General features: G+C 47.4%; 1 protein-coding gene across 11 annotated transcripts in view; it reads left to right on the top strand.

The window, feature by feature from the left end:
- The window catches only part of MPP7 (MAGUK p55 scaffold protein 7), a 338,962-nt gene that overhangs the window by 174,091 nt on the left and 146,149 nt on the right, over positions 1-18,722 (top strand). Inside the window, exon 1 of one of the 11 annotated variants that reach the window (XM_075125949.1) lies at positions 1,781-3,542. The exons of the other annotated variants lie outside the window; for them this stretch is intronic. The gene's annotated coding sequence lies outside the window, so the exon portion shown is untranslated. Of the gene's footprint in view, positions 1-1,780; positions 3,543-18,722 lie in introns of those variants that run through there. 11 annotated transcript variants of the gene reach the window in all.

The raw sequence follows: 18,722 nt of genomic DNA, 5'->3' as shown, positions 1-18,722 counted from the left end.
GCTGATTTGGGGCTCTTAAATCTGGAATGTAAGCAGGAGAAGGGGACAGGACATAGTAAATTTATTTTAAAAATTAGCCTGTCTCTTGGCAGAGGCTGGGTGAAATTCTGCCTGCCCTGTTAGTTTTGAAATTAAGCAAAACTTTTACTCATTAGTTGCTAGACTAACTTTCCTGCTGGCTACTGGTGAGTGGGAGACTACCTCTTCTACCTGTTATTCTTAACTCATTCCCCATTTAGATACTAAATATTAAGTCCCCACAGTTTTTTTTTTTGTCATATTTGCTAGAAAATCAGTGTGCATACAAAACCTCTGTATTTAATATCGGTCACGTCTTTCCAATGTAATTAACTTGAGAATGTCCAATATATTTTTTGCAGCTATTATTTCATTAGTATTTTGAGTTACTGCAGCAATGTGTGTGTCATTTGTTTTTTCTGAGCAAAAATTATTAGTGTTCTTAAAAACATGTAAAAGCTATATATATAATAGGTACTCTGATATTATGCTGATAGAGGCCTTCTCAGCACCTAGGCAGATGATAGATGAGATGATTTTTGCCACTGCGCATTTGTTACTTCAGGACAATATTTTTTCTTGGCATATAATATTCTTTTTAGATGTCTTTTTTCCCCTTTTTTTGTGCTAGGAAATGCAAGTTAAATTTCAAAATGTTAGGTTTACTTGTAAATGCTTGAAATAAAAAAATCCTTCTTGAATGGTTGATTGTGTGTATGCCTCTTTAACTTATGGGAAAAGTATGATTTTTTTTTTCCATATGAAATGCAGTTTGTAACTTTTCACGTATGTATGTGTATAGATACAGTTTTTAACTCCAGCAGGTTTTCTCTTACAAATGTGTAATTTACAGTAAAATTTTGTTGTCTTTTGAATATTCTCCTATGTCAGCATTTGAATTGCTTCAGTTCAAATTATGTAGTGTGACAAAGTTCCTGCTCTACCTTGGTGGGTCTTGCACTTATTGGTGGATTTGCTCGCCTTGGAGCTTCACGGCAGCCCTCAGCTTGGCCGTTTTTCTGAACCCACAGTCCAGGTTGACTCCTCCTGTGTCTGACCAGGAGTTGGGAGGATTTGGGGGGAACCCGGGCCCGCCCTCTACTCTGGGTTCCAGCCCAGGGCCCTGTGGAATGCAGCTGTCTAGAGTGCCTCCTGGAACAGCTGTGCGACAGCTACAACTCCCTGGGCTACTTCCCTATGGCCTCCTCCCAACACCTTCTTTATCCTCACCACAGGACCTTCCTCCTGGTGTCTGGTAATACTTGTACTCCTCAGTCCTCCAACAGTCCGCGTTCTCACTCTCAGCTCCTAGTGCCTCTTGCTCCCAGCTCCTAACACACACACCACAAACTGAAGTGAGCTCCTTTTTTAAACCCAGGTGCCCTGATTAGCCTGCCTTAATTGATTCTAACATCTTCTTGATTGGTTGCAGGTGTTCTAATGAGCCTGTCTGTCTTAATTGTCTCCAGAAGGTTCCTGATTGTTCTGGAACCTTCCATGTTACCTTACCCAGGGAAAAGGGACCTCCTTCGCTTGCTGCTCAGCTATCTGCTTTCTATTCTCTCCTGAAGCCCCCTGGCCTGGGCTTTTCTTACTTTTTGACCATGCTTCAGTGCCCCCCCGCGACCGGGCCAGATGCTTTTTCTTTGTTTTTTTGGGTTTTTTTGCTGTTTTTCTTTGCTGCCGTTTGAGTGCTGGTCGGCTGCCAGGTTTCTGCCAGCCCCCCCACGCCTGCCCTTGGACGCTGCTACTGCTCCAGCTGAAACCCCCGGAGGAGGGGGGGAGGACTGCCGACCCGCTCCCCGGAGGAGGGGAGTGGAAGCCCCCAGACCCAGCCATTTGCTGTTCGTTTGTGGACCTGTAATTAACCGACAAGTTATTTTTTTCTTCTTATCTACTTGGCATTTTTGGAATGCTCCACAAAGCCCGGGAGAGAAGACAGCAGACAGAGGAATCGCTCAGGGAAGCTACAAATCATCGTGGAGGGGGGCGTAAGACTGAGTAACTTTTGAACTGTACTCTCGTGTGGGGGGAGTTTGACTGTGTTGTAACTGCGTTTGTAGGGGCACAGGGATTGTGGCACGGAGCTGCCCCCCTATCCATCGGTGCCCCCCCCCAACACTACTACAACCGTCACGGCCCCCCCGGTGTCCATCCCTGCTGGCAACTTGCCAACTGCCTCTGGATTCAGCTGCTTGCTCTGAATTCTGCCGTCTGCACTGGAAACGACAGCCGACCAAACGAGACTCTTTGGACAAATGCGTGTGGGTTCACGTCCCCCGTTCCCCCCGGACTGCCCACCCCACAGTTTGCCCCTACTACTTGACCCCAACTCTTGTCTCCTCCTCCTGTCCAGTCCGACACATTTGCCACCCCACCCCCACCCCCCGCCCTGCAGCCCAACAGGGAGAAGTTGTTAATCTGCTTCCCCCTCCCCCCTCCTCCTTCTGGTGTCTCCCCGTCTCTCCCTGCTCACGATGGCGGGAAATGAGAGGGGTGAGGCCCCCTAACAACCTCAGCTGCTCCTCCCCCACCTACCCCCCCAACCAACCCCCAAGCCTCCCCCCCCACCACTGCTGCCAAAACACCTGCCACCGCCCCCACTGGGGCATTGGCAGCAGGAGGCACTGGGGCGACTACTGACGCTGCTACGCCCACCGCCCACCCAGATTCTAGGAGAGCCCCCCCCAGTTGGCCAGAAAGGCCAGGGTGCGAAGAAGGGAAAGGGCCCCGCTACAACCACCGGGCCCTCCCTGGCAGAGGCTGCCCCCACCGCTGTGGCCTCGTCATCGACCATGGCATCCCTCCCCGCTGTTCCCTCCACCAGCTCTGCGAGTGTCCCTCCCCCGGCCCCCAGGACATATGCCCGGCCGGTGGCAGCCCCCCGCACGCCTGCTGCCTCGTCATCTCTCCCACCCACTGCCTCCGCTACCATCAATAGCGGCCAGGGCCCCTTTCCCACCATGACCAGGAAACACAGCATCTGTTGCTTCCTGGTGCCCACCTCGCCCCACGTGGAGACATACGTGCAGGCGTTGGCGAGGGTGGTAGGACCCACGGCTATTGTGGCGGCCTCCAAAATGTACGGGAAGGTCGTCTTTTTCTTCGCATCGGAGGCTGCCGCCCAGGAGGCGGTGGAGAAGGGCCTGGTGGTTGGAGGCGGGTGTTTGTCCCCCTGGAGCCACTAGAAGACCTGGGCGTCCGCCTAGTCCTGACCTCCGTCCCTTCCTTTCTACCCGATGCCGCCCTGTTACCCGCTCTCTCCACCCTGGGGAAACCCGTTTCTGTCATCAGCCTTCTCCCGCTGGGCTGCAAGGACCCCACCCTCCGTCACTTCCTCTCGTTCCGCCGGCAAGTGCAGCTTCTACCACCTCCTGTGGCACGTGACGAGCTCTGCTGCACCCATTCGATGTGGAGGCCCCACGGAAGACCAGCTAAGGAGGCACTGACGCTGAGCCTTCCGCTATGCCCACGAGTGAGATCCATCCGCCGGTGTCGGGAGGGGAAGACAATAGCATTGGAAGGTAGGATCTCCCCTCCATGAGAGACCCTCCCCTCCGAGACCCCTGAGGAAGCCCCTTCTGCCCGAATATCACCCGAAACCCCCGCGAACCCCGAAGCAACCGTCGAGGCGGGCACCAGAGGAGAGACCCCCGGGGTGGCGGAAGGCGACCTCTCTTCCATGTATGAGGAGATCGAGTCCCTAGGTTTGACCCCGGTCACGCAGGGAGAGGATGATCTACTGCCGGCTGGCCTTGATCTGGGCAACCTCACCCCAGTCCCCCTTTCCCCATGCTCCCTCCCCCTAACCGCCTTCCCGGGCGGGGACCCTACAGAAGGTGGTCCACCACCTGATGCCATGGCTGCCAAATCCACCACAGAGCCTGCGCCTAGCATCACTGGGAGCCCCCTCCCACCCCCTTAACTCTCGAATTTGCTCAGGAGGCGCCACCTTTCAGCTACTTGCCTCCCGAAGCCCAGAGCCTCGCCTCTGCCCCCGCCCCCACCCCTGTCCCTGCCCAGTCCACCTCCTCCTGCAATGCTATTGCCGCCCCTGGGGTTATTTCTTTCCCGGTTTTTGCAGATTCCCCCCAAGGAGCAGCCTTTGCATTATCCTGCCGCGACCCATTAGGAGCTGCAATTTTCCCTCCACCATCCCCTTCTACCCCATGGCTTGAGACGGACCTAATAACTTTGGTCTGTCAGACGCCCCGTCGGTGGTCCGCACCCTGTTTGCCCGCCTCAGCGGACCACGAGGCTGCACCAAGAGCCCCACCAGGGAATAACTGAGAAATCGCAACCCCCCCCCCCCATGAGCTGCGAAAAGCGTTGTAGGAGTTTTTAGAAGACGCCAGTGGCTCCCGCAACAAGGTACAGCTAGCTCTCCAGCGATGGTGGGACTTTGACCAAATCCTCCAAGCCACAAGGGCCCTTATAAGAGAGGATAGAGGGACAGGAAGGCAAGGTGCTGCGGCCTACGGGCGGGTCCGCAGCTTCCGTGATAAATTACTCACTTACGGGACGGGTCATGGATTGTTGCGCGACCCGCTGGGGCTCGCGAACACCCCCGCCAACAAGGAACCCCCACCCCCCGAGCCCTCCGCATGACGCCTCTCATCGCAACTTTGAACACCAGGGGCTGTAGGATGGCTTTCTGCAGGTCCCAGGTGCTCTCTTTCCTTTGGGAGGGGGGTACTCTGTGGTTTCTCTGCAGGAGACCCATACGGATCCGACCGCCGAGGACAGCTGGCGGGTGGAGTGGGGGGACGGGGTCTACTTTAGCCACTTCACGATTCGACAAGCTGGAGTGGCGACCCTGTTCTCCCCCAACCTACGGCCCGAGGTGCTAGGGGTCACTGAGGCTGTGCCGGGCCACCAGTTGCATCTCTGAGTCCGTATGGAGGGGCTCGTGGTCAACCTCATTAACATCTACGCCCCAACAATGAGCCCGAAGCGGCCTCAATTTTATCAGTGGGTGTCCAACTTCCTCAGCACCCTAGATTCTCTCGAGTGCTTAGTCCTGGGAGGGGACTTTAACACCACTCTTGAGGAGCAGGACCGCTCAGGGGCCGAGCTGAGCCCGGTCGCTGCGAACGTTCTCCGAGAAATAGTCGAACATCACTCCCTAGTAGATGTCTGGCGTGACCACCACCCGGATGACACTTCCACGTTTACCTTCCTCCGGGTGGAGGCCCATCGGTCACACCACTCTTGGTTGGACCGTATTTATTTATCCCGTTTCCATCTTTCACGAGTCCACTCCTCCAACATTTGGCCGGTCCCATTTTCCGACCATCATCTAGCCACCATAACAGCCTCCCTCCATGCAGAGGGGCCAGGGCCAGCCTATTGGCATTTTAACAACAGGCTGTTGGAAGATGAGGGCTTCGTGATGTCCTTCTGGGAGTTTTGGCTGGCTGGCGAGAGCAGCGGCATGCCTTTCCCTCGGCGCGGCAATGGTGAGATTTAAGGAAGGTGTGCACGAAGCTCTTCAGCCATGACTACACCCGGGGCACCAGCCGACGGAGAAATGCGGCGATAGAGCAGTTGGAAAGGGAGGTCTTAGAGATGGAGAGGCTTGCCACGCCATCTATTCAGCAGCCTCTTCTGCCCGAGTCAACTGGGTCAAGAGTTCTGGCTTGGCGGTGGGGGACTGGCGACAGGTGAGCTCCCTCCCACCCACGCTTCAGACTATCCGATGGAATGCGGGTCCGCTGCTCTACCTAGGCTTTTACCTGTCTGCCACGCACCCTTCTCCGCCGGAGAACTGGCAAAATTTAGAAGGCGGGGAGATAGAGCGCCTCCGGAAATGGACGAGGCTACTCCGATGTCTCTCCCTCCGAGGGAGAGCGCTGGTGCTTAACCAACTAGTCCTGTCCACGCTCTGGTACCGGCTGAACACCCTGGTCCCGGCCCTGGGTTTCCTGACCAACCTCCGGACATCGATTCTAGAGTTCTTTTGGTCAGGAATGCATTGGGCCCCTGTTGGGGTTCTTCATCTACCCCTGAAGGAAAGAGAGCAGGGCCTGAAGTGTCTGCACACTCAGATGTGTGTCTTCCATCTCCAGGCCCTGCAGAGGCTCCTTTAGAGTGCAGGTAGTTCAACGTGGAGCATATTGGCGCACGCCTTCCTACGCCGCCTCCAAGGGCTCCGATACGACCGACAGCTCTTTTATCTCTGTCCGAGAGGTTTTCCGCAAGACCTTTCCATGCTGCCGGTATTCTACCAGGACCTCCTCCGGACCTGGAAACTGTTTTCAATGACCAGGTCCGTGACGGCCACCGTGGGAGCAGATCTCCTCGCGGAACCCCTGCTACGCAACCCCCAGCTCTGTGTGCAGGCAGCGGAGTCCCGCTCGGTGCACCAGAGTTTGGTCCTGGCGGAAGTTACGAGAGTCGGAGACCTCCTGGACTACAACCGTGGAGACTGGCTTGATCCCCTGACGCTCGCTAGGCGCATGGGGCTCTCCAGACCTCGTACCCCCCGGTGCGTACTTCAGGAGGTGAAGGCCGCTTTGACGCTCTCTACTCGGGCTTATCTCAACCAAGCCCTGCGCGAGGGTGCACCCTGCCCACTCTCTACCACAGGCCCACCGGACCTTTCAATTGGGCCCCTACCCCATAGATCCCAACAAACCCCTCACCCTTTCACTGCGAGCCAGCAGCATAAACTGCAGCCGGTCAGCTTCCAAACCACACCAAGGAAACATCTATACACACTCACGCTTCACATCCTTCACGCCCTCACCCTGGTGTCCCGCCCCGATACAAAGTGGCGGGACCTCCTGCCACCTTTGGAGGGTGAGCAGCCCCGGTGGGCCAGCCTGTATTCCACCTTGGTCCCGAGGCCTGTCGGGGATATTAGTTGGCGGCTCCTTCACGGAGCTGTGAGCACAGGTGTGTTTTTGACGCAGTTCACCCCCATCCCAGATACTTGCCCTTTTTGCAAAGTGAGGGAAACCCTGGCACACGTATATTTAGTGTGCGCCAGGCTGCAGCCCCTTTTCCGGCTCCTCACAAATATTTTATTACACTTTTGGCTACACTTTTCCCCTCATCTTTTTATCTACGCACTCCCCATCCGTGGCCCCACAAAATCGCGGGATCTCCTGGTTAACCTCCTCCTATCCCTAGCTAAAACAGCCATCTATAAAACCAGAGAGAGGAGGTTGGCCGATGAAGCTTCCTGCGACTGTAGGGCCGTTTTCCGATCCTCAGTACATTCACGTATCCGGGCGGAGTTCCTCTGGGCGGCATCCACCGACTCCCTTGATGCCTTCGAGGAGCGGTGGGCGCTGTCTGAGGTTCTCTGCTCGGTGACCCTGTCCGGTTCCCTCCTTCCCTCCTCCTTGATTGAGGGGAAGAGTGAGAGACCCCAGCCCCAGCTATTGCTGCTGTGGATACCATCATCATCACCACGTAGGAGGGGTCCTTTCACACGTGGGTGCATGCCCCCCCCCAAACTGCCCACTCCGCAGCCTTGCCCATCTTGTTGGGCACTCTCTGGAGAGGAATAGGTGGTGACACTGGGTGTGGCACTAGGTAACTCAAGGGGATGGAAGACCATGAGTGTTGAGGAAGCCCCCCTGCTCTAGGCCACCAGGTAATTCAGGAGGGTGGAAGACCATGAGTGTCGAGGAAGCCCCCCCCGCTCTGGGCCCAGGCAAGCCTGAACACTTCTCTCCCCTGAAGGCTGCTGTGTTATGCATTGCGTTTGCTTTTGTTGCATAGTTTTGTTTTATTTTCTTTGGTGATTTGTGTAAGTGTGTTATGCAAATAAATTTTTTTCTGCTTCAAAAAAAAATTACTCTCCAATAGCCATCTGGCTTGACCCTGTTTCAGTAGAAAATATGGTATTGTGAATTTTAACAGTTATTTGATAAATGAGCTGTAATAAGTGGTGATGGAATTAAAGAACAGATCTGAACAGTGAGCAAGTTTATTTCTCATCACAAATAAATTGCACTGATCCCACTAGATGGTGCTAATTGGTTAAAGCATTTTTCTTTAGCTTGCCAACGACAATACGTCCTTCTCTGTAACTGAAGTTTGATAGTGTTGGAATTTTGGATGGATTAATTCTGCACCAGTGAACTGTACTGCAAAATAAGGATCTTGTGACACTGAACTGAAACTAGGGATCACTGCATTGAATAGAGGACTGTAAGAATGCTCTTTACTGTACCAAGCAGAATTAAATCAAACTCTCCACTCTTTAACTTTAGCACGTTTTACTTGAATAGAGAAACTGAAGTTGCACAAGACTATGCCAAGGTTGCATAGTATGTATATGTGGAGGCATGGTTTTATATCTGTTTTCCTTGCTGAATATTTTGATCAGCATTTCTACAAAATCTTAAATGTTGGGAACAGACATTAGTGAAACTCTTATTGACTGAAGAAAGAACAGTTTACTATTCTGGCATGTTAGAAACATCTTTAACCATTAATACAGATCACAGAAGTGCTCCCATTTGGATGAAGTTAATTTAAATATTTTCATTAGCAGAAATGTGGAACCAGTAAATATTGCAAAATAGACTGGAAATTAGGTTGTTAGCACTGATGTAAGGAATAAAGACACGGTGATTGAAAGCAGTTGTGATGAATAGCTGAGAATACTTATCAGAAAGTGTGAAAGTTATAAGGCAAAATATGTCATTTACCAAACAAAGTAGGCTATTTCATTAGTCTTCTAAGACAAAGGAATGGAATTGACAGTAAACAATAACTTAAGAAATTTATTATAACTACAAATCCATTAGTTTTGCTTCTAATCTATAAATGATACTTTAGAAGCTATGTAGAAAGAACTCGTCTTTTTAACATTTAATTTGATGATACCTATTCTTACTATTATCACGTTCTGGGTGCAATCCTGACCAGTGAGGTGCTGTTACCACCTGCCCTGCAATCTTGGGTGCCTCACAATGCTTTGCTGACATAGCTCCCCACCTGGGCCTCTCACAAACAGCATGCAAGTCATACCCTGAGTGTCTATGTGCAGCTGCAGTCCTGGTCTAGCCATACCCCATCAGCCTGTCAGTTACACATCAGCCACACTCTGGCTTCCAGGAGCCTTGGTTACTGCTTGCAAGGTGACTCCGACATACTCCCTGTCCCAGATATTCCACAAAAAACATGTGTTCTGTTCTGCACTGCCCCACCTTCTTTTGGACAGTTTGGCTATTAGAGGGCTGTAGTCCCTGTAAGGAGACAATGTAGAACAGTTACCAAACAGTTCAGTTTAAGCATTAAAACTAATTTAGTCTTGTTAAAGAATAAAACAAGTTTATTTAACTACCAAGAGGGAGATTTGTAAGAGAGTACAAGTATAAGGCATTAAAGTCAGACATGGTTACAAGAGAAATACAGAAACGTGTCCTAGTTACTAAACTTAACAAACTAGACTTGGTTCAAGGTAAAATCTTTACCCCATGGTCCTAGCAACACGGCTGACCAAATTCTCAGGTCAGAAGCACCTCCCAAAGGGCTGGTTCCTTTGTCTTCTCAGGTGTGTGAGAGAGAATATCTGGGGTGTGTTTGCCCCTCACTTTTATAGTCCAGTCACCCTTTGAAATGCATTTTCCTGAGGGTCATTCACTCAATAAGTTTCCTTCCAGCTCTGAGAATGGAGGCATGGAGTCCTGCAGTGAAAGAGATTCCGTGTTTGTTAAAATGCAACTCGATCTGTTCCTATCCCCCTTCGCTGCCAAAGGTGATTGCCAATCAGGTTTGATGATACCTGGCAAGAGGCATGATCTTGTCCTTTGTCTTTGAGAAACTGGTTTACCTACTCCCCAGACTGGTTTACCTACTCCCCAGGTAAACTGGTTTACCTACTTCCTCAGGTAAACACACTTAAGTCATAATTTCAGTTAATGTTCATAACTTTACGTATAATGTTGCTACATACATTTCACCATGACATTATTGACCAATTAGTTACTAGTTTTCAACTGATACCTCACAAGGAATATTTTGTACAAAGATTACCACCATGGTGGGTAGGGTCTGAATACTGGGGTGCATTAAGTCACAACTATGTTGTGCTTATTTTCCATAGATTTCTTTGCATTCCTTTTGGAGCTCTGAGAGAGAGCCATCCCTTTTAATTATCCCCTACTCTGTAGCCTCTTTTCCAGCTACAATCATTTTGGCAGAGGACTATGTAATATTCCTTTTTGAATATGTTATCACTCCTTTTGTTGATCAGATTATTTCCATTGATCATTGTGTGTGCCCCCTTCCCCCCCCGCCCCCCACGTACTCCAAGTATGTTACTACTGGCTCTGGGAATATGAAATTAACATGGATCAACATCAGCACAAAAAGCATACTAAATTAATGTATGTCTTCATGTCATTGTTCTTTGTTTATTTTGCCCATCAAAGCATCAGAATAAAGTTGAAAGTAGTGTGCTATTGGCTTTTTGTTTGCCATTGTAGTAGTAATGATTGCAAATCATTAAATGTTCAACATAGCAATCTTCCTAGTCTTTTTACCAGAAATCATAAAAACCACAAATGTCTCAGGGATACTTTTATATACTGAAGGACTTCAGATAATGAATCTCAAATTAAATGCATCAGATTTCTGTCCCAAGAGCAACAAGTTCAATGCTCTTGCCCTGGTCTTTCTGTTCTTGAGCACATCTTAAGCTGGATAGAAAGTTACAACTGAGTATTTTTCCTTTTCTGTTTCTTACTTTAAGAAAACATGGTGAACTTCTATTCCTTTTAAAAATAGATCAAAGTTGTTTGTTGCAATAGCCAAATCTGTCGTCTTCTGAGTGTCAGATATCTGAAGATGATTGTTTTGCTTAATACTGAAGAAAATTGACTTTTTGTGTGAATACCTAGTAAAAGTCTTGTAAGTAGAGGATTTTGAATTCTAAGCCAAACGCGATCCTCTCTTATTAGGGTGTATAAGAATACTTATTTTCTACTTGTACTGTTTTCAAAAACATGATTTTAGAATAAATGCATATATTTTGTGTGTGTGTATATATATAATATAAAAAATATGGTAACCCTTTGAGTTACTTGCTTTAGATTTTAAAAACAGGACTGATGTTTCCTTTCCAGTTCAATCTACTTGAAATCTACTTCTTTTAATTATTTTTATACATTTGACTTTCTAAGACTTCGAATGAGTGATACACCCTGTTTCCAAGTAATTTGTCTTTACTTACTAAAATTTAAAACCAAGAAGCAGCAGAGGCAGTGTTAAGATGGTATCTGAGGGAAAATTTGTAGAGGCTTCCTAAAATTGGAAAACATTTCATGCAGGAATGTAGTATTGAAGTACGGTGGAAACTTTTTTCTTCTGATCATTATAAGTTCATAACTGTCTTAAAGTTAAATAGCAGTTTTTCTCAAGGTATTTTGTATGAAAATATTATAAAGGTATCTGACATTTGGCTGCTTCAGTAGGGTTATTTCCATCTGTATTTGATTACTTTATGCACAGACTTAGTTTATAATTTATAATTTAGAATATAATTTATCAATACAATAGCATATGGATGGAAGTTGCTGTTTTGTTTAAAAATACCTTTAATTTGTCGTAAGTACAACAATTTGACAGGTGGTAATGGATGAAATGCCGTTTGTATGAGGATATGACAGCAGCACAAATACCACAAAACAGTTAAAATATCTCATTCTCCGCTGTATTGATTTTGTGAAGGTCTGTAGTTGTAGATAAACTACTGATCTTGTGTATTTTTGGGAGATGTTTTTGTGTAATAAGACTAAGAGAATGACAATACATCAATGAATGTGTTAATGTTGGTGAGATAACGTGGATATAATTTAACAACAATCCAGTTAACCGTTTCCTGTAGCCTGCATACTGTATTACCAATTTGGGATGGTTTTGGAACACCTGAAAACAAGTCACTTGTTTGGGCCAAGTCACTTGTTTGGGCCACAAGAGTGTGTGGGCAAATCTTACTGTTACCTCCGCTTTTCTCCCTCTGGGTTTATAGATTCATAGATACTAAGGTCAGAAGGGACCATTGTGATCATCTAGTCTGACCTCCTGCACAACGCAGGCCACAGAATCTCACCCACCCACTTCTGTGAAAAACAACAGCTATGTCTGAGCTATTGAAGTCCTTAAATCATGGTTTAAAGACTTCAAGGAGCAGAAAATCCTCCAGCAAGTGACCCGTGACCCATGCTACAGAGGAAGGCGAAAAACCTCCAGGGCCTCTTCCAATCTGCCCTGGAGGAAAATTCCTTCCTGACCCCAAATATCGCGATCAGCTGAACCCTGAGCATATGGGTAAGATTCACGAGCCAGATACTACAGAAAATTCTTTCCTGGGTAACTCAGATCCCACCCCATCTAACATCCCATCACAGGCCATTGGGCCTATTTACCATGAATATTTAAAAATCAATTAATTACCAAAATCATGTTATCCCATCATACAATCTCCTCCATAAACTTATTGAGTTTAATCTTAAAGCCAGATAGATCTTTTGCCCCCACTGCTTCCCTTGGAAGGTTATTCTAAAACTTCACTCCTCTGATGGTTAGAAACCTTCATCTAATTTCAAATCTAAACTTCCTGATGGCCAGTTTATATCCATTTGTTCTTGAGTCCACATTGGTACTGAGCTTAAATAATTCCTCTCCCTCTCCGGTATTTATCCCTCTGATACATTTATAGAGAGCAATCATATCTCCCCATAACCTTCTTTTAGTTAGGCTAAACAAGCCAAGCTCCTTGAGTCTCCTTTCATAAGACAGGTTTTCCATTCCTCGGATCATCCTAGTAGCCCTTCTCTGTACCTGTTCCAGTTTGAATTCATCTTTCTTAAACATGGGAGTCCAAAACTGCACACAGTATTCCAGGTGAGGTCTCACCAGTGCCTTGTATAACGGTACTAAAACCTCCTTATCCCTACTGGAAATACCTTGCCTGATGCATCCCAAGACCGCATTAGCTTTTTCACGGCCATATCACATTGGCAGTACATAGTCATCCTATGATCAACCAATCAGATGTAGGATTTCAGTTCAGCTTTCTAGCATAACATACAAAAAGGAGATGATAAACTGATCCATTTTAGAGTAGCAGCCGTGTTAGTCTGTATCCGCAAAAAGAAAAGGAGTACTTGTGGCACCTTAGAGACTAAGAAATTTATTTGAGCATAAGCTTTCGTGAGCTACTTCATCCGATGAAGTGAGCTGTAGCTCACGAAAGCTTATGCTCAAATAAATATGTTTGTCTCTAAGGTACTACAAGTACTTCTTTTCTTTTTGATCAGTTTTAGTAACAGTTTGTTTTTCGAATTTGACACAGATCTGTACTATTTCTAAGTAATTATATGAGTCGTTTATAGTATCCAAAAGTCTGAAAGCATTTTTTTTTAATATAAAGTATATTGCTGTTTTTTCTTCAGTTAAATATTTGGATAAAACTTAGCAAGTGTCATCTTATTTTTGGGGCCAGTCACTGTCAGCAGCTCAAAAGTTATGTTAAGTGGGTGTGTTTCATATGTCAAAATCAAGAGATATAAAGGAAACTACATAATGGAGAAAATGTGAATAAAGTTTGCAATACAGATCATTGCAGTTAATACTTAAAGCTTCCATTGATACAAAAGAAATACATTTTCTAAGCCTAAAGGCTTATCTACTTGGTGAGTTAGTGCAAGGCAAATTGGTACGCCATAGGTTGCCAGTCATTAACTTGGCACATAGGCAATGTGACAGGGTCGGGCCAGATGGCTACAGGAGTGTAATAGAAGGCAGATATATTAGCCCCAGGTTAAGTTGGTCCCTTTTCCCTGGGTAAGGTAACAGGGAAGGTTCCAGAACAATCAGGAACCTTCTGGAGACAATTAAGACAGACAGGCTCATTAGAACACCTGCAACCAATCAAGAAGATGTTAGAATCAATTAAGGCAGGCTAATCAGGGCACCTGGGTTTAAAAAAGGAGCTCACTTCAGTTTGTGGTGCGCATGTGAGGAGCTGGGAGCAAGAGGCACTAGGAGCTGAGAGTGAGAACGCGGACTGTTGGAGGACTGAGGTCTACAAGCATTATCAGACACCAGGAGGAAGGTCCTATGGTGAGAATAAAGAAGGTGTTGGGAGGAGGCCATAGGGAAGTAGCCCAGGGAGTTGTAGCTGTCGCATAGCTGTTCCAGGAGGCACTCTAGACAGCTGCATTCCACAGGGCCCTGGGCTGGAACCCGGAGTAGTGCGCGGGCCCGGGTTCCCCCCAAATCTCCCAACTCCTGGTCAGACACAGGAGTCGTCGACCTGGACCGTGAATTCAGAAAAACGGTCAAGCTGAGGGCTGCCGATAAGCTCCAAAGCGAGCAAATCCACCCATAAGCGCAAAACCCACCAAGGTAGTGGAGGAACTTTGTCACAGCAAACACTAAGAAAACCCAGTATAGTTTAATCCTCCCCATTAGGTACAGTTGTACAGAGTTTTTACGTTGCAGATACATCTCAAAATATATTGTATACAAGCAATGACACTGTAATCTTTTTGAGATGTGTACTGCAGCCATTTAGAATGCACCTGAAGGAAAGATAGAGAGATGTGATATCTATTAGTATGCACAGATATATTTAGTCAACTGACATTTCTTTAAATTTACTTGTCATGCAGCACAAGCACCCAGAAGTAGCTGAGTGAATATTGCAAAAAATGTTCTATTGATTTTAATTTATGCACAAATTTGTTACATCTGTGTTCAGGCTGCCTGAGTTCGTCTTCTGCAAATATTATAGGAAGTAAGTTTACTGGCATAAGTATATATGGAAATGTCAAACTTTAAATGACTATTCCTGGCAAGACTTGTTTGCGCAAAGGAGATGAGAGGGCAGGGTGGTAGGGTAAGGTTGGCTCACATGACAGAGTTAGCAAAAGAGAGTAAGATACATTTTAGAGCCAGAAAATGGATATCAAAGAGTGAGGGAGAGGGAGTAGGAGAGGAAGGCAAATTGTCAGTTGTACCTGTGGAAAAAACTGAAATTCTAGGTAGAGAGCAAAGAATGAGGAGACAGGAGGGTGAGCTATTTAAGAAGAGATCTGTAGGGCAAGAAGAGCCGGAGTTTGTAGGTTCAGAACTCTTAATGAGGAACAGAAATCAAGTTGTTTAGCAAGGAGAATAGCACAGCTAAAAGGATGTGATGACTACTGTGTAATGTAGGAAGCCTGCATGGTTTCCTGATCTTTCCCTGAGGCATCTTTCATCATAGGAACATGAGATGAGGAGCTGTATATGACTAGTCAGAACTGGGATTTGACTTGATGATCAGAACAATGGGAGAGAATTCAAGTATGGAGGAGGAAGGGGGTACAGTTGTAAATGGAATCACAAAGTCAACTGAGGGGAACAAATGAAGGAGGACAGGTAAGGGAGAACATCTAGAATCAGACACATTTAATGCGAGGTAAGTTCTGGAGGGTGGAGGGTTTTGATTGTGCGGAACATTTGTCCATTTTCTAAGGAGAGAGGGGGCTGTACAATTTGGGTGCTCTCCACCTCAGTAGAAGAGGACCAGTCTCCGTGAGCACAGGCTGGCTAGCGTAGTCAGGACAGGTTAAACTAATAGCAAAATGGGAGGGTAAAAAGAGGGAAGATATGGGCACTCAGCACAAAATCAAAATGTTAAGAACAAAATTAGTCAAGGAACCAAAGGACATGAGAAGACATTTGAATTGCTTATACACCAATGCTAGAAGTCTGGGTAACAAACAAGCGGGACTAGAATTGCTTATTTCTGAGCATAAATTCAATCTAGTTGACTCTTTGTATTATTGAAACCTCGCGTGGTTAGAATGTTAAAATCAATGGTTATTACCTATTTAGGAAGAGCAAAAGGAGGGAGAGTGACACTTGGTGAGAAATGGCGTTACATGTTTCTGAGTCACTGATAACTCAGAAGAAAATTATCTAGAATTCTAATGGGTCAGTGTCCTAACAGATAATGCACAAGTGCACAAGATAGGATATTAGTTTTCTTGTATGCTACAGACCACCAGATCACACTAGGAAACCGCCTGTTCCTGCACCTATCTATAATGTATAGGAAAAAAAACTGTAAGATCGTGGCAGACTTCAGCTTGAGTGACTCATGCTGTAGGTCTCGTTGCCTGTACTAAAATGTACTTGAAATTTCTAAACATTACAGATGATAATTTCCTAATTCAGAAAGTGTTGCAGCCAATGCAGGGGAATTCTTTATTAGACCTTGCTAGATGTCCAAAGTGTGGCCTGCGGTCCACATCCGGCCCACCACCCAATTTAACCTTGCCCTCGAGCTCCTGTGGGGAGCAGGGTACGGGGGCCACTCCACATGCACATGCTGCAGCAGCATGTTCCTGGCTCCTATGTTTAGGGGCAGCCAGGAGGCTCCGCGTGCTTCCACCTCCTCAAGTGCTGCCCCTGTAGCTCCCATTGGCCAGGAACTGCGGCCAGTGGGAGCTGCAGGGGCCGTGCCTATGGACAGGGCAGCGCAAAGAGCCGCCTGGTCGCACCTCCGCATAGGAGCCGGAGATGGGACATGCCACTGCTTCCGGGAGCTGCTTGCAGTAAACGCTGCCCGGAGCCTGCACCCTTGAGCCCCTCCCACACCCGAACCACCTGCCCCAGCCCTGATCCTCCTCCCGCCCTCTGAACCCCTCAATCCCAGCCTGGAGCACCCTCCTGCACCCCAAACCCCTCATCCCCAGCACCTGAATCCCCAGCCGGAGCCCTCACGCCCCCCTCCACCCCAGCCTGGAGCCCCCTCCTGTACCCTGAACTCCTCATTTCTGGCCCCACTCCAGAGCCTGCACCCCTAGCCAGAGCCCCCACCCCCAGCCAACTGACCCAGGCCTGATCCCCCTCCCACCCTCCAAACCCCCTGGGAGCACTCTCCTACACCCCAAATCCCCAGCCCACCCCAGGACCACCTCCAGCCAGCGCCCACATCCCAACCCCCTGCCCCAGCCTGGAGCCCCCTCCCTCACCCTGAACTCCTCATTTCTGGCCCTACCCCAAAGCCCGCACGTCCAGCGCCAGAGCCCTCCCCCGCTGCACCCCAACCCCCTGCCCCAACCTGGAGCCCCCTCCCCCACCCTGAACTCTTCATTTCTGGCCCTGTCCCAGAGCCTTCCCCCCCCACCCTAATTTCATGAGCGTTCACGGCCTGCCATACAATTTCTATACTCAGATGTGTCCCTTGGACCAAAATGTTTGCCCACCCCTGGATTAGAGAGAAAGCTGGTCTAAGAAGGGGAAGGGGTGTTGAGTGGGTTGTGGGGTTTTGTTTGTTAGCCAAGCTTTTGTATTTTTCTTTTGGAATGTTAATATATTTATGGTATTTTTTGTTCAAGTTCTCAAACAAGGGGAGACTGGTCCAGGGTGCTTGGGATATCTGACAAATTTACCTCTTTTTTTTTTTTTTTTGGCCTAGTATTTATTGTGGCATGTCAAGGCTAATTCCCAACTCTGGCACTTCGAATGCAGAATGTGGGGACCCACAAGTATTCTGAAAATTAATACTGGCCACTTCAGGCTTGTATTAAACTCCCAAGGTTACAGCTTTTCTCTGACCTTGGATTGGTAGATGCTGCCACCACCCAAGTGCAGAACCTCTTTGAGAGCCCAGGAAGAAGCACTTGGGAATTCCTTCCTGTGGAGGTACCCTTAAGCCCTTTCACCTCCCCCTGGGGAAAAAGCTGAGAAAGAGAGAGCAGGAAAAAAAGGACATCAGCTGTTGCCACCAGCTAATTAAACAACATGCGCACAAACCTCTTAAGACACAAAAATCCAATTCTGTTCTTAAGGTAAATTTTAGTAATAAAGAAAGAGAGAGAAAGAAAAAGAAAGAATATACATCTGGGAACTCAGGCTATTGCTAGATTTTAAAAGAGCAACTACAAGGATTAAGCACCCAGAACAGCTTTCTTGAGGTCCATCTTAAAGGTTACAAACAAAACAAAAGCACCTGGGTTAGCACAGAGGAATCCACAAGCCATAATGAAATAAAAGGGATAAACCCTATCACGTGTTTCTAGACATTTCCTGATCTACTTATATATCTGGGGTTTTAAATGAGTAGTTTCTAGGTATGATACTGATGATTTTTTTCACACCTGGCCCAAGCATAGCTGCTGCCCTGTCTGCCTCTCCCCGGGAGAACAACACAGACAGACAAAAGGGGAATCTTGTTTCAATTTTAAAAAGTTCTAGCCTTCACATTGGCTCTTTTGGCCAGGTGCCCACTCACTTCCTTATACCTATGCATAGCAGTGAGCCTTTTTAACCCTTTTAGAGGTAGAGCAATTGGAGAACAGCTACTAAGGGGGATTTTATAGTTACTGGCTGGCTGGGTGCCCATAAAAGGGAACTACCCTGCCCCCCCTTCCTTTATCTCATGGTGGTCCCGAAATGTACTAGGTGCTGGATCAACACTTGAGAGGAGACATGTCCTTTGTGACCTGTGCTTGAGCATAGCATTCTGGCCCATGACTCAGTGCATTTCTTGCTTGGAATTTGGGCATGGGCATTTACAGTTTAAAAGGTCAAGATGGTTACAGTTTTAGGCTAACTTTCCTATCTCACTATATATTTGGAGGGAATAAATCAACTTCTGGTTATTTGGCCAACTTTTAAAGTCTTACCAAAACCAAACCAGAGATGAAATTGCTATCTAGTTCCAGTGAGGAATTATTTTGAGGGTG

The sequence above is a fragment of the Caretta caretta genome, chromosome 2 (assembly GCF_965140235.1).
Source record: "Caretta caretta isolate rCarCar2 chromosome 2, rCarCar1.hap1, whole genome shotgun sequence".
NCBI classification, from domain to species: domain Eukaryota; kingdom Metazoa; phylum Chordata; order Testudines; family Cheloniidae; genus Caretta; species Caretta caretta.
Note: the sequence above shows the minus strand (reverse complement) of the source record. Positions and strands in the feature narration are given on the sequence as shown.